The 27855-nt window shown below is 44.5% G+C and overlaps 2 long non-coding RNA genes across 2 annotated transcripts in view; both read right to left on the bottom strand.

Moving 5' to 3' along the window:
• The window catches only part of LOC132209060 (uncharacterized), a 228941-nt gene that overhangs the window by 95815 nt on the left and 105271 nt on the right, over positions 1-27855 (bottom strand). The gene's annotated exons all lie outside the window — the stretch shown is intronic.
• LOC132209061 (uncharacterized) lies at positions 1144-27794 on the bottom strand. Its single transcript, XR_009445158.1, has 3 exons — positions 27713-27794; positions 1897-2003; positions 1144-1475 (listed from the first exon to the last, which is right to left on the bottom strand). It is a non-coding gene; the product is annotated as an uncharacterized LOC132209061 (long non-coding RNA).

The raw sequence follows: 27855 nt of genomic DNA on the forward strand, positions 1-27855 counted from the left end.
GATCAGGCTGGGAAGTTGTCAATGGGGACTGTTAGTCACTAACAACAGGGAGTGTGTAGTGGCAGGCTGCGTGGTAACAAAGCCTGGTGTGTGGGGTGGGGGCGCTGGGATATGGGAGAGTTTAGGCCCTAAAATTGCAGAACTCAATATTAAGTCTGGAGGGCTGTCAGGTCCCCAAGTAGAAAATGAGGTGTTGTTCTGTCTGCTTGTGCTGGGCTTCACTGGAACACTGTAGCAAGCCGGAGACAGAGATGTTGGCCAGGTTGGTTGATAGAATATGTTTCAGGGTGTTGTTTTGTGATTGAATGCAAGTTTTATGAGGAGAAACTGGTAGGCTAAGTGCGTTTTCCATGCAGCAGAGGAGGCTGAGGGGAAATCTGATCGACGTATACAAAATTATGAGGAGGCATAGATTGATTGTGAGAACCAGTAGACGAGTTTAAGTCGGGGGCATAGATTTCAGGTGAACTGTCAGCTATTTAGAGGGGATCTGAGGCAAGTGTTTTCACCAAAAGTGATACAAACATGTAATATGCTGCCTGACAAGGTGGAGAAGGCAGATACGCTTGCAATATTAAAGAAGCAACAGATGAGCATTTAAAGGGCCAGGGTATGGTAGGTAATGACTCAGTGCAGGTAAATGGGATCAGTAGTTTGATGTTTGTTAGTTGGCATTGATGCTGATCAAGTGAGCCTGTTTCTATACTGCATGACTTTATGAAGCAGGGGAGGAGATATCAAAGGTCCTGGCAAAGATTTTTCAAGTCATTTCTGGCCACAGCTAAGGTGCCAGAGGACCGCTCATACTTTTATATAAAAGAAGAAAGGACAGATCCAGAAGTTACAAGCCAGTCTAACCTTGGTGGTAGGGAAGTTATCAGAAAGAATTTTAAGGGACAAAATGTCGCTGCACTTGGAGAAACATGGAATGTTCGGGGATAGTCAGCATGGCTTTGTTGAGGTAATGCCATGGTTTGCAAATTTTATCTAATTTTTATTGAGGAGATATCAGAAGTGTTGAAGAGGGAAATTCATCTGATGTGGTCTATATGTTTTTGATAAGGTCAGTGATAGCAGACTGGTCAACAAAACAAGAGCTCATGGGATCTAAAGCTCAGTGGAGTGTTGGATCCAACATTGCCTGAAAGGCCAGAAGCAGAGGGCATGAACTCTTGCTTTTGGACATCAAGGTCCCTTTGTTTCTCAGTGCTCTCTAGGGATCTACTAGTCATTGTGAACATCTTTCACTTACCAGAGCTCCCAAAATGCATCACTACACATTTGCACTCTATCAATTGAGATTACCAGATCAAATTGTTATCCATTCAGATGCCACAAAGCTGTCAGATCAGAAAGTAACTGGATTCATGAATGATTCTCCATTTCCCCAAAGTCATTTCATCTTCCCTGTCTCAGGCAAAGGCAGCATTTTGGTATGGCTGATATACATCTAGTGGCACGCAGAAAAGTGTCCTCTGAAAATGAGACACATCAATACATCACCAAAATATGGTAGGACAGTAAACACATGCTTTTTGCTTTTGAATATGGTAATTAAGAACACATTGCAGAACGTAAAGTCATGTAACGTTTTGTGAAAATGAAGAAAAACATATTTCAAGATGCTGATCTATAAATTTTCTAATAATTTGAAGTTACCACAATCACTAGGTGAGTGGAAACATTTTCAATTGTTCCCACAACATACAATTCTAAGTAACTGTCACAGAATCTTCTGTCATGCGCTGTAACATGTTTCTTTAAATAACATACGAGTCCCTGCATTATTTCTCACTCTCCAGTTTAGCATTACTTTATTTCTAATCTCTTACTGCTCTATAAAGCCAAGTGTTCTGCAGAAAAGTGGTTGTTCCTGCAATAGATTAAGTGGCTGACCTGTTTAAACATGAAGGTGTCAGCGCGACTCCTCTGGCCCTTCTATGGGCTGAATCCAAAGCAGTTATGATTGTCTCCTCCTTATCCATTAGTTCATGTCTGAGTGCCTGCACGTGAAATTCCATTAAGAAATTATCACCATTTGAAAGCAACACTGTACATTTCCATTTAATAAATCCAATCAATCAGCACTGTCAAAAAAAAGAACACTGATAATTGTATTAGGTTCCAATGAAGTAGTCAATCACTTAAGTTTCTAATATTGAAAGTATATTTAATGCAGAAAGACTAATTACCACCGCAACCTTAAGCATCAGTCAAGCAATGCTGACACAACATGTTAATGCCCATTAGAAGGCCTCTATTTATCAGATATCAGAAGTGTTGAAGAGGGAAATTCATCTGATGTGGTCTATATGTTTTTCATATTATGTTCTTCATATTAAATGTGCTAATCTGTGGATGGCGACAAAGGATGAAGATGGGCATATTTACAGAAAAACACCGTGACTGACAAATCACATCACTGGTTGGAAATGAGAATTGAGAGGAAGATACAAAGATGCTTCAAGAGGATTTGGAGTGACTAAGAGAGAGGGCAAAAAAAATTGTTTGATTCACGTTTTTTTTGAGCAGCTCATGCTGGGTTCATCCTCACCTTCACCAGCTCTCACCTGTGGCTCCAAATAGTTACTAGCATCTGACAAAAGCCACATAATTGTAAAAAAAATTTCAATAGTAAGGTCAAATGCAGGGAAGGTAAACACTGCATCTCTTACAATTGGTGACTTTATGATTGGTCTATTCTAGCAGGCAAAGGCTGATTCTCCAATGCTGGACAGATGAGACCAATCTCAAGGCCAATGGTCACTAGTACAGAACCATGTTGTGGAACATCTGGTTACCGGGACAATTCACTCTAGATCTCCCAAACATACTGAAGAACTTGCAGCTTCTAATGTTGCTGTTCCAGTTTCAGAAAAACAGAGCTTGATTTTTGTTTTTTCATGAGGTAAGATCCCTAACAAACAAAAAAAAATTCTGAAGAGACACAGTTTGTTTCTTGTGATTCAGGCCAGGATTTGTTCACACAACAATGATGGGAAAGTTAGAGGAAAAGTTTCCATATAATGGAATAGGGAATGCTTTTACTGCAAGTGACTATTCAAGCAAAATCTAGTGCTTCACTTAAAAGGGAACTGGGTGAAATATTTACAAGAAAAGAAAATTAAAACAAAGGAAACAAGTAGGGAATTTGGATGAAAAGTCCCCCTTCCTCCATTAGGAGGGTAGCACCAGCACATGCAAGACTAAACTAATCATCCTCAGGGCAAATTTTGTTTTAAATCAATTAGAGAAGGAATATAAATGTGGTTCCATTGTTTATAAAGGGTACGAAGGAAATGCCAAACAATTAAAAGCCTGTTAGTGGTGGGAAAATTTTAAAATCGATCTCAGAGATCAAATAAACTAACTGAGAAAGGCATGGACTAGTCATGGATAGTCAGCACGGCTTTGTCAAGGTAAGGTCATTACTTACAAATTTAGTTGAATTCTTTAAGAAAGTGGCAAGGAGGATCGATGAGGGTTGCGCAATGAATTTGTCGACATGGATTTTAGCAAAGCAATTGATAATGTCCCACCTGAGAAGTGCAAAAAAGTGAAAGCTCATGGGTCATGGGATACGGAGTAATGTGTTGACTAATCGGCTTAGTGGCAGGAAACAAGGGTAATTGTTCATGGCTGTGCTTCTGAACGGAAAGCAATTTCCATTGGTGTTTCACAGGGCTTGATTTTGGGGCCCCTTTAATTTATTTTATAGATGAACGATTCAGACTTGAACATGGGGGGCACAATTGGTAAATTGGCAGACAACTGAAAAATTGGATGTAAGGTGGATAGGACAGAGGATAGCTCCAAGTTCCAAAATGATATTAGATGGGTTGGCGGAGAAGGCAGGAAAGCGACAGATGGAGCACAACTCTGACAAGTGTGATGCATTGCTTTTCATGAGGACATAAAGGGAATACACAATAAATAGGAACATACTGAGAGGGGTAGATGAAGTGGGGGATCTAAGCATGGAAGTGAACAGGTTCCTAAAAGTAGCTCTACAGGTCAGTAATGTTCTGACGAAGGCACAGGGAATGCTTTGCCTCATTGGGAAAAGTGTAGATTACCAAAGTAAGGACATCATGATAAAACTGTACAGGATACTGATGATGCCACAACTGGAGTAGTGTGTGCAGTTGTGTTCATCACAATCCAGGAAGTATATAATAACTCTGGAGACAGTGCAGAAAAGATTTACTCAAATATTGCCAAAGCTGGAGAATTGTAAATATGAGGCTGTTTTCCTTGGAACAGAAAAGTCTGAGGGAATGACATGATTGAGGTATACAAAACAGTGAAGGGCAGCGATAGGGTAGAGTTAGTGTAGACAGGAGGAAGCTGCTTCCCTTGGCAGAGAATTCAAAAATCAGCAGTTACAGAGTCAAGCTAAGTGGCAGAAGGGTTAGAGGGGATGTGGGAAAATCCGTTTTATGCAGAGGGTGATGGGTGTCAGGAATTTGCTGCCTGAATTGGTGGTGGACTAAGAGATTCTAAACTCTTTTAAGAAGTACCTGGATCTGCACTTTAAGTGCTGCAGGTCCATGTACGTTTGTAACAATTTGGGATTAAAAAAGGCATCAGATGTCTATGGGTCAGCATGGACAAAGATGGCTGAATGGCTCCCTTCTGGTTTATATCATTTGTATGGCTCTATGTTGGTCCTGCGCAAGGCCAGCATACATTGGTCACACATTATCACTGTTGCAAAGGCACTGAACTAACTTCATAGACCGCAAGTGTTCATCTGGGATAGATACCCTGCACAAGGCTGATAGATAGGAATGGCCAGGATTCTGGCCCAGCATTTGATCTGATTTATTTGATTTATTGTAGTCACACGTACCCAATACAGGTGAACTACCCTTGTTTTTCTAGTGGGAACTGCTGTCAGATGAGTTATTGCAGTGCATTTTGTAGATGGTACACAATGCCCCCATTGTCTATCAGCAGTAGACAAACATCAATGTTGAGGTGATGGAAAAGGTGCCAATCAAGCATGGATGGCATCAAGCTTCTTGAGTGTTACTGGAGCTGCGGCATCCAGGCAATCATATTCCATCACACTCCCAACTTTGCCTTGTCAGAGATGGACAAGCTTTGGGGAGAAAGGAGAGGAGATACTAACCACATGATTCCCAGACGTGCTCTTGTAGCCACAGTATTTATATGGCTTATCTCATGCAGGTTCAAGTCAGTAGTAACACCCATGAAGTTGATAACAGAATTTCAGTGTTGAAACTCAACAAAGGAAGATGGTGAGATTCTCTCTTGTTAGAGATGATCATTGCCTGGCACCTCTGTGGTGCAAACATTATTTGGCACTCATCAGTCCAAGCCCGAGTATTATCGACATCTTCCTGTTGATGCTAAACACTGTGCAATTATTAGTAAACATCCCCAAGATTCATCCTTGAGTTGACCATTTTGCCATCCTTCCACTGTGTCCTTCCACTGTGAAGCAGTGAATAAATATAACTTAGATACATAAATGGAACTGTCCTGTTCAAAGGTCAAATCCAAAACTTCCAAAATATACAGCTTCTGTCTCACTGAGCTGAACCAGACACTTCATTCTTCCTCCTTGTAACCATGCAGCCAATGCACAGGAAGGGTCATGTGCTGGCTGATTGGTGACCTCAGTACAATTGTTTCACTTATTTAATTTTGATCAGCAAACAAGCAAGCATACAAGCATCCAAAGTTGGTGTATCATGTGATTTTATGAAGGGAAAGTCGTGCCTCAGGAACCTTATTGAGTTCTTTGAGAAGGTGACCAAACAGGTAGATGAGAGTAAACCGGTTGATGTATGGTGTATATGGATTTCGGCAAGGTTCGATAAGGTTCCCCACGATAGGCTATTGTACAAAATGTGGAGGAAGGGAATTGTGGGAGATATAGCAGTTTGGATTGGAAATTGGCTTGCTGAAAGAAGACAGAAGGTGGTAGTTGATGGGAAATGTTCATCCTGGAGACCAGTTACTAGTGGTGTACCGCAAGGGTCGGTGTTGGGTCCACTGCTGTTTGTGATTTTTATAAATGACCTGGATGAGGGCAGAGAAGGATGGGTTAGTAAATTTGCAGATGACACTAAGGTCGGTGGAGTTGTGGATAGTGATGAAGGATGCTGTAGGTTGCAGAGAGACATAGATAAGCTGCAGAGCTGGGCTGAGAGGTGGCAAATGGAGTTTAATGCAGACAAGTGTGAGGTGATGCACTTTGGTAGGAGTAACCGGAAGGCAAAGTACAGGGCTAATGGTAAGATTCTTAGCAGTGTAGATGAGCAGAGAGATCTCGGTGTCCATATACACAGATCCTTGAAAGTTGCCACCCAGGTTGACAGGGCTGTTAAGAAGGCATACAGTGTTTTAGCTTTTATTAATAGAGGGATCGAGTTCCGGAACCAAGAGGTTATGGTGAAGCTGTACAAAACTCTGGTGTGGCCGCACTTGGAGTATTGTGTACATTTCTGGTCACCGCATTATAAGAAGGATGTGGAAGCTTTGGAAAGGGTGCAGAGGAGATTTACGAGGAGGTTGCGTGGTATGGAGGGAAGGTCTTACGAGGAAAGGCTGAGGGACTTGAGGCTGTTTTCATTAGAGAGAAGAAGGTTGAGAGGTGACTTAATTGAAACATATCAAATAATCAGAGGGTTAGATAGGGTGGATAGGGAGAGCCTTTTTCCTAGGATGGTGACAGCGAGCACGAGGGGGCACAGCTTTAAATTGAGGGGTGAAAGATATAGGACAGATGTCAGAGGTAGTTTCTTTACTCAGAGAGTAGTAAGGGAATGGAACGCTTTGCCTGCAACGGTGGTAGATTCGCCAACTTTAGGAGCATTTAAGTTGTCATTGGACAAGCATATGGACGCACATGGAATAGTGTAGGTTAGATGGGCTTAAGATCGGTATGACAGGTCGGCACAACATCAAGGTCCGAAGGGCCTGTACTATGCTGTAATGTTCTATAAAAACTCTGTATTGCAAGAAAAGACAAATAAAACATTGTATCGTATTATCCTACATGACAAGGCAAAGGGATCCTTTTATCAAATGGAAAGAAAGAATAGATATAATGTTGCAAAGATTAATCACAAGCCAGAGGATCGAGAAATTCTTAAAAGGCAGAAAACAACCAAAAAAAGGGGATTAGGTAAACTTTGAGGATGGACTTGCAAATAATATCAGGACAGGCAACTGGAACTTTGTTAAATATATAGAAAGGAGGACAGACCAAAGTTAATACAAGCCCCTAAGAGAATGAGGTTGGAGAAATAATATTGGGGAACCAGGAAATGGCTGAAGAGTTAAATAAATTCTTTGCATGAGTCCTCAAGGCCTACTGGTATTATCATTAACCTATTAATCCAGAAACCCAGAAAATGTTCTGGGGACCTGGGTTCGATGGTGGAAGTTTAATTTTAAAAAGAAGTCTGGACTTAAGAATCTACCGATCACCATGAATCCATTGTCACTAATGTCCTTCAAGGGAGGAAATCTGCCAACCTCACCTGGTCTGGCCCACATATGACTCCTGACCACAGCAATGAGCTTGACTCTCAACTGCCCTCTAAAATGGCCTCGCAAGCCACTCAGTTGGACCAACCACTACTTAGACTCAAAGAAATGAAACTGGATAAATCACACAGCATTGACCTAGGCACCAGAAAAGACAATGGCAGAAACTGCCCTGTCGACCATGCAAAGTCCTCCTCACTAACATCTGGGGGTTAGTGCCAAAATTGGGAGAACTGTCTCACAGATTAGTTAATCAACAGTCTGACACAGTCATAATATCTTTCACACAATGTCCCAGACTCCACCATCACCATCCCTGGATATGTCCTCTCTCACCGGCAGGACAGACCCAGCAGAGGTGGTGGCACAGTGGTGTGCAGTCAGGACAGTGTTGCTCTAGGAGGCCTCAGCATTGACTCTGGACCCCATGAAGCCTCATGGCTTCAAGTTAAACATGGCCAAGGAAAGCTCTTGCCGATTACCACGTACCGTCCTCCCTCAGCTGCTGAATCAGTACTCTGCAATGTTGAACAACACTTAGAGGAAGCACTGAGGATGGCAAGGGCACAAAATGTATTCTGGGTGGGGGATTTCAATATCCACTGCTAAGAGTAGCTCAGCACCAGTGCTACTGATCGAGCTGGTCAGATCCTAAAGGACACAGCTGCCAGACTGGGTTTGCGGCACGTGGTGAGGGAGCCAACAAGAGGGAAAAACATACTTGACCTCATCCTTACTAATCTGCCAGCTGCAGTTGCATCTGTCCATGTCAGTATCAGTAAGAGTGACCATCGCACAGTCCTTGTGGAACAACGTCCCGCCGTCACATTGAGAACAACCTCCATCATGTGTGTGGCACTATCACTGCAGTAAATGGGACAGACTTCACATAGATCTAGCAACACAAGGCTGGGCATCCATGAGGTGCTGTGGGCCATCAACAGCAGCAGAATTGAACTCTAGCACAATCTACAACCTTTGTGGCTCAGTATGTCCCTCACTCAACCGTTACCATCAATCCTGGTTTAATGGAGAGTGCAGGAGGGCATGCCAGGAGCAGCACCAGGCTTACCTGAAGATGAGGAATCAACTTGGTGAAGCCACCAAACAGGACTACTTGCATGCCAAATAGCGAAAGCAGCAAGTGATAGGCAGAGCTAATCAATCTCACCATGGATCTGATCTAAGTTCTGCAGCCCTGCCACATCCAGTCATGAATGGCAATGGACAATTAAACAACTCACTGGAGGAGGAGGAGGAGGAGGAGGCACCACAAATGTCCCCATCCTCAACGATGGAAGAACCAAGCACATCAGTGCAAAACATAAGGCTGAAGCATTTGCAGAAATCTTTAGCCACAAGCGCTGAATGGGAGATCAAACTCGGCCTCCTCCAGTGATCCCCACTATTGCAGATACCAGTCTTCTGTCAATTCAATTCACTCCATGTGATATCAAGAAATGGTTAGGGACACTGGATACTGCAAAGGCTATGGGCCCTGGATACTGCAAAGGCTATGGGCCCTGGCAACATTCCAGCAACAGTACTGAAGATTTGTGCTCCAGAACTTGCTGCTGCCCGAGCCAAGCTGTTCTAGTTTGTTTCAACACTGGTATCTACCCGACAATGTAGAAAATTGCCCAAGTATGTCCTGTACAGAAAAAGCAGGACAAAACCAGGCCAGCCAATTACTGCTCCATTAGTCTACTCTCAATCATCAGTAAAGTGATGGAAGGTGTCATCAACAGTGCTATCAGGCAGCACCTGCTCAGAAATAACCTACTCAGTTACGCCCAGTTTGGGTTCTGCCGTGGCCACTCAGCTCCTGACCCCATCACAGCCTTGGTTCAAACGTGGACAAAAGAGCTGAATTCCAGAGCTGAAGTGAGAGCGACAACCCTTCACATCAAGGCTGCATCTGACCGAGTGTGGCATCAAGGTGCCCTAGCAAAATGGGAATCAATGGGTTTCACAGGCAAACTCACCGGTGGTTGGAGTTATACCTGACACATGGGAAGGTGGTTGTGGTTGCTGGCAGTCAATCATTTCAGCTCCAGAAGATCCCTGCAGGAGTTCCTCGGGGTAGTGTCCTCGGCCCAACCATCTTCGGCTACTTCATCAATGACCTTCCCGCCATCATAAGGTCAGAAGTGGGGATGTTCGCTGATGTTTGCACAATGTTCAGCACCATTTGACTTCTCAGACACTGAAGCAGTCCAAGTTCACGTGCAACAAGATCCGGACAATATCCAGGCTTGGGTTGACAAGTACCAAGTGACATTTGCGCCACACAAATGCCAGGCTCTGACCATCTCTTGACATTCAATAGTGTTACCATCAATGAATCCCTCACTCTCAGCTGGGCGTTACCATTGACCAGAAACTCAACTGGTCATCACATTAAGATAGTGGCCACATGAGGAGGCCAGATGCTGGGAATATCACATCAAATAACTCACCCCCTGACTCCTCAAAGCCTGTCCGCCATCTAAAAGGCACAAGTCAGGAATGCGATGGAACACTCCCCCACTTGCCTGGATGAGTGCAGCTCCAACAACACTCAAGAAGCTTGACACCATCCAGGACAAAGCAGCCAGTACAACATCTACAAGTATCCACTCCCTCCATCTGCAATGCTCAGTAGCAGCGGTGGGTACTAACTACAAGATGCACTGCAGAAATTCACCAACGCTCCTCAGACAGCACCTTCTAAACCCAAGACCACTTCCATCCAGAAGGACAAGGGCAGCAGACATATGGGAACACCACCGCCTCCAAGTCCCTCACCATCTTGACTTGGAAATACATTGCCATTCCTTCCCCTCAAAATCCCGGAATTCCCTCCCTAATAGCGCTGCGGGTCAACCCACAGCAGGAAGAATGCAGTGGTTCAAGAAGGCAGCTCACCATCACCTTCTCAAGAGGCAACTCAGGATGGGCAAGAAATACTGGCCAGGCAGTGACACACATGTCCCACAAATGAATACAGTCACAGTAAAAGACACTGACAGTGTTCCAAAATTCCTGCATAATCAAAGGGCAAATGATAGGACAGGATATAAAACAACAACTATCCCTAAAGAAAAGATATGAGGGAAACTAACTGGGTTAAAGACCATTAGGTCCCCTGGGCCCGAAGTGCTGCATCCTAGGATATTAAAAGTAATAGCTATAGTGATAGTTGATGCACTGATCACAATCTCTCCAGTATCCTTGGCTTTTCAAAAAGTCCCAGTGCCCCACAGGGCAGTATGGTGGCTCAGTGGGTAGCATGCTGTTTCACAGTGGCAGGGACCTGGATTCAATCCCATCCACAGGTGACTTTCTGTGAGGAATCTGAACCTTATCGCCGTGTCTGTGTGGGTTTCTTCCAGCTGCTCTGGTCTCTTCCCACAATCCAAACATGCACAGATTAGGTGGATTAGCCATGGGAAATGCAAGGTTGCAGGGGCTGGGCAGCTGGTTGAATCTGGGTGCCATGCTCTTCCGAGAGTCAGTTTGGACACAATGGGCCAAGTGGCCTGCTCTCATGCTGCAGGGATTCTATGACTAGTACCTTTATTTTAGAAAGGAAAGGAGACAAAAAAGATAACTACTGGCCAGTTAGCTTAATGTCTGTTATTGGAAAATGCAACAGCCTATCAGAAAAGATGTAATTGCAGAGCACTTAAAATACATAATACAATCACAGTCACTACGGCTTGATAAACAGGAAATTGTGCATGACAGATTTATAAGAATTCCATGAGGAGATTACAAGTAGTACAAATAAAAGGGTGTAACATTCAAAAAGGTATTTGTAAAAATAATCACACTTCAAGCAGATAAGACTTTTAATAAGACCACATAGTTTTGGGGAAATATATTAACATGGATAGGGGATTGACCAAATAATAGAGAACAGACATTTGGTACAGGGGGAGTCATTTCCAGGTCGGCAAGCTGTAAACAGTGAACTGCCATACGGATCAATGCCACGGCCATTCTTGTTGCGAATAAATATTAATGACATAGTGATGAAAGTGAATGTACTATTACCGAGCTTACAGAAAACACAAAAATAGGTATGGAAGACAAGTGATGAGACTGCCAGACTGCCTGCAGAGGGATGTACAAAAGTTAAGACGCTCAGACTGGAGTATTTTTAACAGTATGAGAATCAAACGCTATAGGGAAACGGCAGGAAAGTGGTATCGAGGAATATCAGTATTTTATGATCTCATTGAGTGGCAGACTCAATGGACTGAATAGCCTTCTGCTCATTGATCATATTTCAAGAGTAAAACCTAGAGTCAATGAAATTCTAATTGAATTAAATATGGAAAATCAGCAAGGACATGTTACATTGCTTAACCCAAAGTCAAAGCACAAAAGCAGATTCCACAAAAGCACAGATAGCACATTCTTTGAGATGCCTCTTACTTCCAGACCAAAACGTTGCAACAAAAACTCACTAATGTAGAACCAAGAATACAAATATTCATGCAGCTACTTTCATGATGTGAAATGTCAATGTGATCTGTCACCCGCCAGTGACACAATAAGCAATGCTGCAGTAAGGTCAAGACAGACAATTAGGATGATTATTATTGATCAGTTTGGGTATTCAGAGACAGTGAGGGGGTTCTCAGACAATGTTGAAGCTCAAAGCACTTACAATCTGGGATTATGGTTTCCCTCCAGCACTACATTACAAAAGAAGAAGAAATGCTGAGAAATCAAAGGTCGAAAAACATGGCATACGTTTTAGGTAACACAGGAAGAAACCAGAGTGTGTCCAAATTCTGTGACAGAATATAATTTTCATACAACGCTTTCCTTAACATTTGGAAATAAGAAAGTATCTTTCATCAATGTTGTGTATATGGCTGCATTATTTTCTCTCAAACTGTGTTCTGTCACTGCTGTGAACAAAACAAAAACAGTGTTCTGGAGAGATAGCAGGAACTGCACATGCTGGAGAATCGGAGTTAACGAGGTGTACAACTGGATGAACACAGCAGGCCAAGCAGCATCAGAGGAGTAGGAAAGCTGACGTTTCGGGCCTAGACCCTTCTTCAGAAACATCAGCTTTCCTACTCCTCTGATGCTGCTTGTCCTGCTGTGTCCATCCAGCTCTCCACCTTGTTGTCTCAGAAACAGTGTTACAGTGATTAATATGGGTCCTAGCTCTGACCAACTTTTTGTGCGAAAGGTTGAATATTCATCATTCTAGTTCTTGTACTCATTTTGCAGGACCTAAATGCCACAGCACAGTGGCTGAGTGGTTAGCACCACTGCCTTACAGTGACAGGGCCCCAGGATCGATTCCAGTTGTGGACAACTGTCTGTGTGGAGTTTGCACATTCTCCCCATGACTGTTTGAATTTCCTCCAGTTACTCCCATTTCTTCCCACACTCTAAAAGATATTGCTGCTACGGGATTGTACGACATAATAAATGTGTTAGTGAGAATGGGGGGAAAAGAGTCCCTTAAGACACAAGGGTAGCCTTGGAGAAAGTCTCAAGGGCAACAAGGTGGTGCAGTGGTTGGCACTACTGCCTCACAGTACCAGGGACCTGGGCTCAATTCCACCCTTGGGTGACTCTTCGTTTACACATTCTCCCCATGTCTGTGAGGGTTTTCGCTAGGTGCTCCAGTTTCCTACCACAGTCCAAAGATGTGCAAATTAGGTGGATTGACCACACTAAATTGTCCATAGCTACCAGGTTTGTTAGCCTTGCAGGGGTAGGTGCGGACCTGTTGGGCTGAATGTTTCTACACTGTAGGGATTCAGTGAACCCTCTTTCTACCGATGTTGTTGGCAGCAATGTGCACAATGAGCTATGTAGGAATCCTGCTCATTGACTGCAGCTCCACCTTCAACACTATTATCCCCTCCAGACTGATCTCAAAACTCTATGACCTAGGTCTCTGCTCTGCCCTCTGCTACTGGATCCTCAACTTTCTGACCCAAAACCACAGTGAAGATAGGTAACTGCCCCTCCTCCACAATAACACTAGTGCCCTCTAAGGATGTTTTCTCAGCCCCCTACTGCACTCCTTGCGCACCCATGACTGTGTTGCCAAATTCCAAATTAACGCCATGTGCAAGTTAACTGACGACACCACTGCAGTGGGATGGATATCTAACAATGAATCAAAATACAGAAGGGAGGCAAAGGGTTTGGTGACGTGGTGCAGAGAACAACCTCTCTCTCGATGTCGGCAAAACTAAAGAACTGATCACTGATTTCAAAAGACAGGAGGAGAACACGCCCTGATGTATATCAATGGAACTGAGGTTGAGAGGGTGGAGCGTGTCAAGTTCCCTGGTATGACGATAATCAACAACCCGTCCTGGACTTGCCACGAAAATACGTTGGTCAAGGCGGCACAACAATGCCTCTCCTTCCTCAGGCGGCTCAGGAAATTTGGCCTGGCCAATTTCTACAGATGCACCATTAAAAGCACATTGTCCAAGTGTATAATGGCCTGGTATGGCAACTATTCTGCCCAGGACTGTGAGAAACTACAGAAGCGGGTGTGCACAGCCCAGATCATCACGGAAGCCAACCTCTCATCCAAGGACTCCATTTACATGGCTCACTGCTGCGGAAAGGTAGCCAGCATCACCAAAGACCCATCGCACCTACGTAATGATCTCCTACATCCTCTTCCATCAGGCACCAGGTACAGAAGCCTGAACACACACACACCAACAGTTTTAGGAACAGCTTCTTCCCAGTTGTTATCAGACTGATAAATAGACTCTCTAGCCTGAAATAACGCTGATCTTGCTAACATTGATCTCACTGAGCGCATACTCTGTTCAGTGTAACCTGCATGCCTCTGTCATTTTCATCTGTATATCCTTCGCTTACTATGATCTGCCTGTACCACTCATAAATAAAGATTTTCACTCTACTTTGGTACACGTGACAATAAATCAATCAATTAGTCAACAACCTTAATATAAGTTTGAGGAACAAGACTTCATCATCTGTCTTGTCACTTTCTAGCCTTCTGGTCCAATATTAAGTTCAACCAATTTAGATCAGAACCTACGCTTCCATCTTGCTCCTGTATCCCTTTTTGCATTCAGATGCCTATGTAGCTATTCACACCTCTTCTGGACACAACCTTTGATTTTTTAAAAAAAAATTACCATTGTGTTACCAAGCTTTTGCAAAAAATAATGTTTCGTAACATAATTTCTTCTACCCTCCACCTCATCACAAGCATTCCCTTGAGAATTTTTGGGAGTTTTCCGACCTCCTGTCTACCAGCCGGAAATACCTTACATTTGTGTCTTTCATTTCAGAGAGACTTTTATTACCAAAGCATTTTTGTCTTACACCCAATGGAACAAACGCAAGAACATGATATTTCAAACAATTGGAATAATTTATACGAGAAGAAAAACATGTCGTGTGGTTGACAAGTCCACTCTGAATGGTCGAGCTGTCAATAGAATCCCTGGCGGTGTGGAAACAGGCCATTTGGCCCTAGACGTCCACATCGACCCTCCAAAGAGCACGTCACCCAGACTCACCCCCTTGCTTTAGCCCTGTAACCCTACATTTCTCATGGCTAATCCACCGAATACACACATCTTTAGGCTGTGGGACGGAATCAGAGACCTGTTGTAAACTCACGCAGAACCTCGTGGAAACCCACACAGGCACAGAGAGAATGTGCAACCTCCAGACAGACAGTTCCCCGAGAATGGAATTGAACCTGGGTCCCTGACAGGCAGCAGTGCTAACCATTGAGCCTCTGTGCCAATAAGGAGAAAGGAACAGGGAATACAGGCTGTACAATCTTCTGGCTAATTCAAAGAAGGTGGAAGTTTTAAAACATTTCTGTTTACAGAGAACAGGTCATTGAGTGTCAATGTATGTCACTTCTAGCAGGTGCAAATGAGCCCCGTTAAAAGTTCAACTGTTTATCTTAAACTGGTCATGACTGAACAGCCCCTGCTTATAGCAGGTGTTTCACTTTGGACTTCGGCAAGTGAAGGCTTGTTTGTTTGTCAGGACAGATGTGATAGAGGCCAAGAATCAGGGAAGATGGAAGGGAGACCTTACAAGAAACAATATGTGTGGAAGTGTGGTTGAGGTAGCTTTGGGAATTTGGAGAATGTAGTGAATATTCATGAAATTGCATGAAATTCTTCAGGGGAAGGATGAACAGCCAAGGTCCAAGTGGGAGCAAAATAGAAAATGAAAACAGCAAGGAACAGGAACTCAGGTCATGCTTGTGGACTGAATGAGGGCGTACCGCAGGATAATCACCTAATCAATGTATCATTTCCCCTTTGCAGAGAAAACACTGGAAAAATTGAATATACCTGTATGTTTGAACAGATGAAGTACGGGTAAATCGCTGTTTCACTTTACAAGTGTATTTGGGACCTTGCTTGGTGACTGAGGAGTGGACTACAGAGGGAATGGTCACTTTGGAATGCTGAAAGGGGATACTGGTGAAGATGCTGGAAGATAATCTGCTGAACGCAGAGGTTGATGGAGGGACAAGCTGAGAATAAGGAGAATTTATGATTCTGGGATAGGTGGAATGGATGAGGGCCGAATTTTGTGAAATGGATCAAAGTGAAAGTTCTGCGAACCATGTTGGGGTCCTTGGTTGTGGAAAAGAGAAAGCATCTCACACATGCCGGTGCGGTGTGCTCTGCTCATTACAAACAAGCAGTTTTCAGTCGGCCAATCATTATCACATATGACCTATATGTCTGGCATAAGACTGGCTGCAAATTTCATAGACAATGTTGGTCAATGCAATGAGAATTATTTTTCGACTGACAACAGCATACTGCTAGGGGAAAATACCATTCACATAACCACTATACAGCAGCAGCATGAATTACTTGCTTAAGCTCAAACTTTTGAGAAGCTTTGGTTTTCCATGGCAATTTGAGGTAGACCAGGCACTTTTCAGTTCTAAAATTTGAACCATTTGACAATGCACACTATACACATCAGTCATCTACTTGTGATATCCATTATAGAACATAGAACATAGAACAATACAGCACAGAACAGGCCCTTCGGCCCTCGACGTTGCGCCGACCTGTGAACTAATCTAAGCCCCTCCCCTGACACGATCCCATCATTATCCATATGCTTATCCAAGGACTGTTGAAATGCCCCTAATGTGGCTGAGTTAACTACTTTGGCATGCGGGGCATTCCACGCCCATAGCACTCTCTGAGTAAAGAACCTGCCTCTGACATCTGTCTTAAATCTATCACCCCTCAATTTGTAGCTATGCCCCCTTGTACAAGCTGAAATCATCATCCTCTGAAAAAGACTCTCACTGTCCACAATATCTAATTTTCTGATCATCTTATATGTCTCTATTAAATCCCCCCTTAGCCTCCTTTTCTCCAATGAGAACAGACCCAAGTCTCTCAGCCTTTCTTCATAGGGCCTGTGCTCCAGACCAGGCGGCATCCTGGTAAATCTCCTCTGCACCTTTTCCAATGCTTCAACATCTTTCCTGTCATGGGGCGACCAGAACTGCACGCAATATTCCAAATGAGGCCGCACTAGCATTTTGTACAGTTGGAGCATGACATCATGGCTCCGGAATTCAATCCCTATAAATCCCGTGACTGTACAAAACGCTAGTCGAGTAGCCTGTATCTCAGTATTCTCCTCGACAACATTGTCGTTTTCCAGAGTAAATACTGTCAAAAAATATTCAATTAGTGCTTCCCCTATCTCCTCTGACTCCACACACAACTTCCCACTACTGTCCTTGATTGGCCCTCATCTTACTCTCGTCATTCTTTTATCTTTTATCTTATTTATCTTCATGATGTACTTTATGAACAATACCACACATCCCCACATCACTTTAAACCTTTGGAACCTTAACAAGTTGTAGATATCTCCAATTAGCTCACTTCTTCGCTTGAAGCAGAGCAAGGACTAAGTCCTACACGGTGAAAATGCTAGAAACAACAATGAGCACTGTCCTGCTGAGCCTTACCTAACTTAGTTTGGTCAGTAACGACCAGCACCCAGTTCAAAGTTGCACAATTGCTCAAGTTTTGCATTTCAGAGAGTGACTATTGTAAACATGGAAGCTAGGAGCAGGGGGGAGGCCAAATGGCTCTTTGAGCCTGCTCCACCATTCTTCATGATCATGACTGATCATCCAACTCAACAGCCTAATCCTGCTTTCTCTCCATAACACTTGATCCCATTCACCCCAAGTGTTATATCTAGCCATATCTTGAATGCGTTCAATGTTTTGACATGAACTGCTGGCTTCGGTAATGATTTCCACGGACTCACCATTCTTTGGGTGAAGAAATACCTCCGAAATCGTCTATCCTGAATCCTCATACTGTGACCCCTGGTTCTGGACACACCCACCACTGGGAACTGCATCTATCCTGTCCAGTCCTGTTCGAATTTTATAAGTCACCTCATTCATTTGAATTCCAGCGAAAACAATCTTAACCGAGTCAATCTCTGATCATACATCAGACCTGCCATTCCCGGAAACAGGCTGATAAACATGCGCTGCACTGATAAACTATGAGAGCAACAGCATCCTTCCGCAGAAAAGGAGCACAAAACTGCACACACTATTTTAGGTGCGGCTTCACCAAGGTGCTGCGTAACTGCAACACCACATTCCGGCTTCTGTACTCGAAACCTCTCGGAACGAAGGCCAACAGACCATTTCAGAGATGGGAGGAACTGCCAATGCTCGAGAATCTGAGATAACAAGGTGTGGAGCCGGATGAACACAGCTGGCCAAGCGGTATCAGAGGAGCAGGAAAGATGACGTTTCGGGTTTGGGCCCTTTTTCAGAAATGGGGGAGGGGAAGGGGATTCTGAAATAAATAAAGAGAGAAGGGGAGGTGGATAGAAGATGGATAGAGGAGAAGATAGGTGGAGACAGATCAAAGAGGCGGCGCTGGAGCCAGTAAAGGTGAGTGTTGTTGGGGAGTTATGATGGAGGTTCGTCAGTCAAGGGAAGACAGACAGGTCAAGGAGGAGGGGATGATGCTGGTAGGTAGGAGGTGGGGTGGAGATTAGGGTGAGAGTTCGGGTTAGGGTTACACCCTAACCCCACCCCACCTCCTACCCACCAGCGTCAGCCCTGCCTCCTTGACCTGTCTGTCTTCCCTTGACTGGTCAACCCCCTTCCTAACATTTGTCTTTACCAGTCTCTTTCTCTTCACGTATCTATAGAAACTCTGTGTCAGTCTTTATGTTCCCTGTATGCTTACTTTACTGCATTTACCCCTTCTTAATCAATCCCTTGGTCCTTCTTTGCTAAATTCTACTATGCTGCCAATCCTCAAATGTTGTTTCCATGGATCAGATACTATCGCTAATTGCCTTTGTTAAGTCATGGATTGGTCCTCTTACCCATTTTGCTTTCATGCCAGACAGGAATAAACAGTTGTTGCAGTCCGCCCACGTGCTCCTTAAATGTTTGCCATTGCCTATCCACTGTCATCCCTTTAGCCTTGATAGATCACAAAGAGTTGCTTAATTTCATGCCTCATATCTTCAGCTTTCATTATTAAGATGCAGCACCCTGGTCTCCAAATCAACTCTCACACTCTCCATCTTGATTGAAAAAATTCTATCACGTTGCGGCCACTCATCTCGAAGAAATCTTGCACAGCTAGATTGGCAATGATTCCCTTCTCATTACACAGCACCCAGTCTTAGATGCACTGCTTTCCAGTTGGTTCCTCAACATATTGCTCAAGAAAACCATCCCGTATCCATTCCAGGTCTGTTCTAGTTCTGTCATAAACTAGTAGAGCTCTCAACAATAAATTAGAAGGCTATGGCTTCAAGCTGTAATTTATATTTAAGCATAATTTTTAGGGTAATACTTCAATGAAGTACTGAGGAATTTGGATTGTCGGAGATGCCAGCATTCAGAAGAGGCATTAACTTGAGGCTCCATCTGCTGATAAGAGCTCAGATCAACTGAAGTCGTGACACACTTTGCCTGGGTCATAAATTCTAGTGACAAACCAGTCCATATCAATAGTGCAAGATAACAGAGTGTGGAGCTGGATGAACACAGCAGGCCAAGCAGCATCTCAGGAGCACAAAAGCTGACATTTCGGGCCTAGACCCTTCATCAGAGAGGGGCATGGGGAGAGGGAACTGGAATAAATAAGGAGAGAGGGGGAGGCGGACCGAAGATGGATAAAAAAGAAGATAGGTAGACAGGAGTGTACAGGTGGGGAGGTAGGGAGGGGATAGGTCAGTCCAGGGAAGACAGACTGGTCAAGGAGGTGGGATGAGGTTAGTAGGTAGGAAAAGGAGGTGCAGCTTGAGATGGGAGGACGGGATGGGTGGGAGGAAGAACAAGTTAGGGAAGCAGAAACAGGCTGGGCTGGTTTTGAGATGCAGTGGGGGGAGGGGAAGAACTGGGCTGGTTTTGGGATGCAGTGGGGGAAGGGGAGATTTTGAAGCTTGTGAAGTCCACATTGATACCATTGGGCTGCAGGGTTTCCAAGCGGAATATGAGTTGCTGTTCCAGCAACCTTCGGGTGGCATCATTGTGGCACTGCAGGAGGCCCATGATGGACATGTCGTCTGAGGAATGAGAGGGGGAGTTGAAATGGTTCGCGACTGGGAGGTGCAGTTGTTTGTTGCGAACCAAGCGGAGGTGTTCTGCAAAGTGGTTCCCAAGCCTCTGCTTGGTTTCCCCAATGTAGCGGAGGCCACACCGGGTGCAATGGATACGATATACCACATTGGCAGATGTGCAGGTGAACAAAACGAAAATGAGCTCAAAATTCATACTGGCAAGTAGACCCGCTTGACAATATGAATTGGTGCAGAGCACACTTAGATGTTGGAAGCAACTGCGGACACTTGGTTCAATGGTGCTGCCTCCAAATGAAGCTACCTCACCCAGCTGCCGAGGGATCTGGACTGCATCGTGAAGCAAAAGGTTCAGGCTTCGTTGGTCACATAAATCTGTGGGTTCAGCTACTTGTTTGAAGATATCTGCAAAAGTTATCCAGAAGAAAAATACTGACATTCCTAAACTTAAGGGAGGTAGTTGAGAGTTCAATACATCCAATACATCTTCCTCAATTGCCTTGCTTTGTAAATTATCTTAAAACATTATTTTATGATCTTGATTGGCTATTTGCAAACAACTGTGGAAACAAAAACTTCTGTTTGTTTACAACAATGGACAATGGATGTTGTATGATTCTCCAAGGAAGTCATTTTGTCAATTTCTTTCTTGATTGTAAATCTCAAACCTCTCTAATATCTCCTCGTTCATTTCACAGAGGTAATCTTTGTGTGGACCTGGAAAACATCGGCACCGTCCTCAATGAATATTTTGTGTCAATCTTTACAATGGAAAAGGACACTGCAAGTAAGATATCAGGGCAAAGGACCTCGGAGCATCAGAGGTTAAGAGACAGGGAGATGCAGCTGGTTGAGCAACTTTAAAAGTGGATACATCTACAGGGCGAACTGAAATGTATACCAGCTAGCGGGGGAAGTGAGGGAGGAGATATCTGGGCCGCTGGCAGCAATTTTCAAAGCCTTGTCAATCGCACGTGAAGTAATGAAACACTATTAACATTGTCCCACTATTAACAAACGGAGAGAGGAACAGACCAGGAAATTCAAAGCCAGTCAGAATAATCTCAGCACTGGTGAAGCTAGAAAGAGGCATTCTTAGGGGTAGAATGTACTTGCAAGAAATAATCAGGGATAAACACTATGGATTTGTTAAGATGAGGTCACATTATGCATTTGATGTGGGCTTAGTAAAGTCCCCCTTGGCAGATTGAGCAAGAAAACAACAGCCATGGGATCAAAGGCAAAGAGGCACACTGGAGCCAAAACTGGCTGAGGCAGAGAGCACAGGTGATTGATGGTAGAGGGATATCTATTTGGCAGGATGTTTGCTTTGAGTGGGGTTGTGCAGGGCTTTCCACAAGGACCCTTGAAATTTGTCAAGTTAATTCATCATTTGGGCTTAAACACAGGATGTATGACTGTATCGCTAGCGAATGGCTAATTTAGTGAGGAGGATATCGATGGAATGGCCATGTAAATAACAGCCATGGGATCAAAGGCAAAGTGGCACACTGGATCCAAAATTGGTTGACAGACAGCAAGAATAAACTTCAGGAGGAGATCAACAGACTGGTCAGCTGAGCACAGCAATTGAACTCAACCAGGAAAAGTGTGAGCTAATGAACTTGGGAGGGCGAACAACGCAAGGGATCACACTACGAAGGGTGTAATCCTGGAGATGACTGAAAAAAACAGCTGCCTGGGCTGGGGGTTGTCATGAAATCATATCGTACAGAAGAGCTCCTATGGCCCACTAAGGCTGTACCTCTAAAAATACACTGCAACATATACTAGTCCCATTTTTACACACTAGACCATTCTCTTAAATATTACGACATGTCAACTGCTCATCCAAGTACTTTTCAAAGGTTGTGAGGTTTCCTGTTTCAACTTCCCGCCCAGGCAATGCGCTCCAGACCTTCACCACACTCTGGATGAAAACGATTTTCCTCAAACCTCTAAAATATTCCCGTCTTTCTCTTGAAAATTATGCCCTATTGTTATTGATGCTTTAACTAAGGGGAACAATGCTTTCTATTCAACCCATCTTTACCTCTCATAATCTTATATGCCTCTGTCAGGACCTCCATTCACCCACCAAACCTTCTCTGCTTCACAGAAAATAATGTGATTTTTTCCAGTCTTTCTTCACAGCTAAAATGCTCCAACACATGCAACATCCTTTTCATTCCCTCCAGTGCAATTACATCCTTCCTAATGGGTGGTGACCAAAATGCCACACACGACTCCAGCTGTGGCCTAACCAAACTTTTAAACAACTCCAAAGTGACCTTCCCACTCTTACAATTTATGCCACAACTGATAAAGGGAGGTGTCCCATATGTCTTTGTAACAACCCTTACTAGCCTGACCTGACCCCTTCAGGAATTCATGAACAAGCACTCCAGGATCCCTTTTCTCCTCTAAGCTTCCCAGTGTCCTGCTATGCATTAGATTGAGATTTTATTATCACATGCATTCAATACAGGGTACAAGAGTACAAAGAAAAGAGTACAAAGTTGCCTTAGACGGTGCCATCTCAGGTACAAAGTACTTTGGTACGCAATTTTAGTTGCAGAAGTACAAAATTTATCCATCCTTCTTTACTCAGAGTCGGAGGGGAGTGGAATGCAATGCCGGAGAGGGTAGTGGAGTCAGCCTCAATAGGGGCATTTCATCGGCTATTAGACAAGCACATGGATGATAGTATAAGGTAGGGGCGGAGGTTAGATTGACCACAGGATTAGGGTAAAAGTTCGGCACAACATCGTGGGCTGAAGGGCCTGTACTGTGTTGTACCGTTCCATGCTCCATGTGATAAAAATAAATGAATAAGTTAAAATGTTCAGCACTACAGTCTTCTTAGTATAACAGTAGAAGAATAAAAACAAAAGTTTAAAAAGTCAAACATTACTCTCCACTGGAGTCGTACCTGAGGACTGGAGAGAGGCAAATGTAATTCCTCTCTTCAAGAAAGGAAATAGGGAAATACCCGGCAATTACAGACCAGTAAGTCTCACGTCTGTCGTCTGCAAGGTGTTAGAAAGGATTCTGAAGGATAGGATTTACGACCATCTGGAAGAGCATGGCTTGATCAAATACAGTCAACACGGCTTTGTGAGGGGTAGGTCATGCCTCACAAACCTTATCAAGTTTTTTGAGGATGTGACTAGAAAAGTTGATGAGGGTCGAGCTGTCGATGTGATGTATATGGACTTCAGCAAGGCATTTGATAAGGTTCCCCATGGTAGGCTCATTCACAAGGTCAGGAGGAATGGGATACAGGGGAACTTAGCTGCTTGGATACAGAATTGGCTGGCCAACAGAAGACAGCGAGTGGTAGTAGAAGGAAAATATTCTGCCTGGAAGTCAGTGGTGAGTGGGGTTCCACAGGGCTCTGTCCTTGGGCCTCTACTGTTTGTAATTTTTATTCATGACTTGGATGAGGGGATTGAAGGATGGGTCAGCAAGTTTGCAGACGACACAAAGGTCGGAGGTGTCGTTGACAGTGTAGAGGGCTGTTGTAGGCTGCAGCGGGACATTGACAGGATGCGGAGATAGAACATAGAACATAGAACATAGAACAGTACAGCACAGAACAGGCCCTTCAGCCCACAATGTTGTGCCGACCATTGATCCTCATGTATGCACCCTCAAATTTCTGTGACCATATACATGTCCAGCAGTCTCTTAAATGACCCCAATGACCTTGCTTCCACAACTGCTGCTGGCAACGCATTCCATGCTCCCACAACTCTCTGCGTAAAGAACCTGCCTCTGACATCCCCTCTATACTTTCCTCCAAACAGCTTAAAACTATGACCCCTCGTGCTAGCCATTTCTGCCCTGGGAAATAGTCTCTGGCTATCAACTCTATCTATGCCTCTCATTATCTTGTATACCTCAATTAGGTCCCCTCTCCTCCTCCTTTTCTCCAATGAAAAGAGACCGAGCTCAGTCAACCTCTCTTCATAAGATAAGCCCTCCAGTCCAGGCAGCATCCTGGTAAACCTCCTCTGAACCCTCTCCAAAGCATCCACATCTTTCCTACAATAGGGCGACCAGAACTGGATGCAGTATTCCAAGTGCGGTCTAACCAAAGTTTTACAGAGCTGCAACAAGATCTCACGACTCTTAAACTCAATCCCCCTGTTAATGAAAGCCAAAACACCATATGCTTTCTTAACAACCCTGTCCACTTGGGTGGCCATTTTAAGGGATCTATGTATCTGCACACCAAGATCCCTCTGTTCCTCCACGCTGCCAAGAATCCTATCCTTAATCCTGTACTCAGCTTTCAAATTCGACCTTCCAAAATGCATCACCTCGCATTTATCCAGGTTGACCTCCATCTGCCACCTCTCAGCCCATCTCTGCATCCTGTCAATGTCCCGCTGCAGCCTACAACAGCCCTCTACACTGTCAACGACACCTCCGACCTTTGTGTCGTCTGCAAACTTGCTGACCCATCCTTCAATCCCCTCGTCCAAGTCATTAATAAAAATTACAAACAGTAGAGGCCCAAGGACAGAGCCCTGTGGAACTCCACTCACCACTGACTTCCAGGCAGAATATTTTCCTTCTACTACCACTCGCTGTCTTCTGTTGGCCAGCCAATTCTGTATCCAAGCAGCTAAGTTCCCCTGTATCCCATTCCTCCTGACCTTCTGAATGAGCCTACCATGGGGAACCTTATCAAATGCCTTACTGAAGTCCATATACACCACATCCACAGCTCGACCCTCATCAACTTTTCTAGTCACATCCTCAAAAAACTCAATAAGGTTTGTAAGGCATGACCTACCCCTCACAAAGCCGTGTTGACTGTATTTGATCAAGCCATGCTCTTCCAGATGGTCATAAATCTTATCCCTCAGAATCCTTTCTAACACCTTGCAGACGACAGACGTGAGACTTACCGGTCTATAATTGCCGGGGATTTCCCTATTTCCTTTCTTGAAGAGAGGAATTACATTTGCCTCTCTCCAGTCCTCAGGTACGACTCCAGTGGAGAGCGAGGATGCAAAGATCTTCGCAAGTGGCGAAGCAATTGCATTTCTCGCTTCCCAAAGCAGCCGAGGACAAATCTGATCCGGGCCTGGCGACTTGTCAATCTTAATGTTTGACAAAATTTTCAGCACATCAGCTTCGTCTATCTCTATCCATTCCAGCATGCACACCTGCTCTTCAAAGGTTTCATTCACTACAAAGTTTGTTTCTTTCGTAAAGACAGAAGCAAAAAACTCATTTAGGGCTTCCCCTACCTCCTCAGGCTCCACACACAAGTTCCCTATGCTATCCCTGATCGGCCCTACTCTTTCTTTGACCATTCTCTTATTCCTCACCTAAGTGTAAAATGCCTTTGTGTTTTCCCGGATTCCTTCTGCCAAGCCTTTCTCGTGCCCCCTCCTGGCTCTCCTCAGACCATTTTTGAGCTCCTTCCTTGCCTGCATGTAATCCTCTCTAGCTGAACTTGGCCCTAGCTTCCTCCACCTTATGTAAGCTACCTTCTTCCTTTTCACTCGAAGCTCCACCGCTCTCGTCATCCAAGGTTCCCTAATCTTACCCCTTCTTGCCTGTCTCAGAGGGACATATTTACTCATCACTCCCAACAACTGTTCCTTAAACCGTCTCCACATGTCGATAGTTCCCTTACCATGGAACAACTGCTCCCAGTCCATGCTTCCTAACTCATGTCTAATCGCATCATAGTTTCCTCTTCCCCAATTAAATATCCTCCCATTCTGCCTAATCCTCTCCTTCTCCATAGCTATGTAGAATGTGAGGCAGTTATGGTCACTATCACCAAAATGCTCTCCCACCACAAGATCTGATACCTGCCCCGGCTCGTTTCCGAGCACCAAGTCTAGAATGGCCTCTCCCCTCGTCGGCCTGTCAACGTACTGCGTTAGGAAACCCTCCTGAACACACCTTACAAAAACAGCTCCATTCAAATCTTCTGCTCTAAGGAGGTTCCTATCAATATTAGGAAAGTTAAAGTCACCCATTACAACAACCCTACTGCGTGCACACTTTTCCAAAATCTGTCGACCTATGCTTTCTTCAATCTCCCTGCTGCTATTGGGGGGCCTGTAGTAAACCCCTAACGAGGTGACTACTCCCTTGCTGTTCCTAATTTCCACCCATACTGACTCAGTAGGCAGATCTTCCTCGACAAAGGAAGCTTCTGTAGCTGTGATACCCTCTCTGATTAGTAGTGCTACACCCCCTCCTCTTTTTCCCCCCTCCCTATTCTTTTTAAATGTTCTAAACCCTGGAACATCCAGCAACCATTCCTGCCCATGAGAAACCCATGTCTCTGTTATGGCCACAACATCATAGCACCAGGTACTGATCCATGCTCTAAGTTCATCACTTTTATTCCTGATACTCCTTGCATTAAAGCAAACACACTTTAACCGATCCCTTGGTTCCTTCCCAGGAAAATCCTTCCCACTAGCTGGTCTACCTCTTGCTACAGCCTCACCTGCATCAACGCTCACCTCTGGTATACAGCTCAGGTTCCCACCCCCCTGCCATACTAGTTTAAACCCTCTCCAAATACTCGAGCAAACCTTCCACCCAGGACATTGGTCCCCTTCCAGTTCAGATGCAACCCGTCCTTCTTGTACAGGTCCCACCTTCCCCAGAAGGCATCCCAATTATCAACATATCTGAAGCCCTCCCTCCTACACCAGCTGCGTAGCCACGTGTTCAGCTGTGCCCGCTCCCTGTTCCTCACCTCACTATCTCGTGGCACCGGTAGTAAACCAGAGAACACTACTCTGTTCGTCCTGCTCTGCAGCTTCCATCCTAACTCCCTGAAATCACTTTTTATATCCTCAAACCTATTTCTGGCTATATCATTTGTGCCAATATGTAACACGATTTCTGGCTGTTCGCCCTCCCCTTTTAGAACTTTATACACCCGATCGGAGACGTCCCGGACCCTGGCACCAGGGAGGCAACATCCCTTCCGGGAATCCCGATCTTGCCCACAAAATCTCCTGTCGATTCCCCTAACTATCGAGTCCCCGACCACGAGTACTTTTCTATTTTGCCCCCTTCCCTTCTTTGCCACAGTGTCAGGCTCAGTGCCAGAGAACTGACTACTATGGCTTTCCTCTGGTAGGTCATCCCCCCCAGCAGTCTCCAAAACGGTATACTTATTGCTGAGGGGAATGCCCACAGGGGATCTCTGCACTGTCTGTCTGTCCCCTTTCCTCCCCCTAACTGTAACCCATCTATCCTCGACCTGAGCCTTAGGAGTGACCAACTCCCGATAACTCCTCTCAATTACCCCCTCTGCCTCCCGAATGATCCGTAGTTCATCCAGCTCCAGCTCCATTTCCCTAACACGGTTTTCAAGGAGCTGTAGCTGGGTGCACTTCCCGCAGATGTAGCCAGCGGACACGTGTGCCACATCTCCCAACTGCCACATTCTGCAGGAGGAGCAAGCAACTGCCCCAGCATCCATACCCCACTTATCTGAACGCCAACTCAATACTAAAGTAGAAAGCTTATGTCAAATAACAATAACAAATTAATAACAAACTTATATTCAATAGAGAAAGTTTAGAATGAACCTTACCTTATTAACTAGGTTAGAGGAGGAGGGCGGGTGGGAGACACTACAGTTGTAGAGCCTCGGGTTTAGCCGCCTTGCTGATATATATGGTAATAAAATGTGAGGCTGGATGAACACAGCAGGCCAAGCAGCATCTCAGGAGCACA

Source organism: Stegostoma tigrinum, unplaced genomic scaffold (assembly GCF_030684315.1).
Source record: "Stegostoma tigrinum isolate sSteTig4 unplaced genomic scaffold, sSteTig4.hap1 scaffold_64, whole genome shotgun sequence".
NCBI lineage: Eukaryota > Metazoa > Chordata > Chondrichthyes > Orectolobiformes > Stegostomatidae > Stegostoma > Stegostoma tigrinum.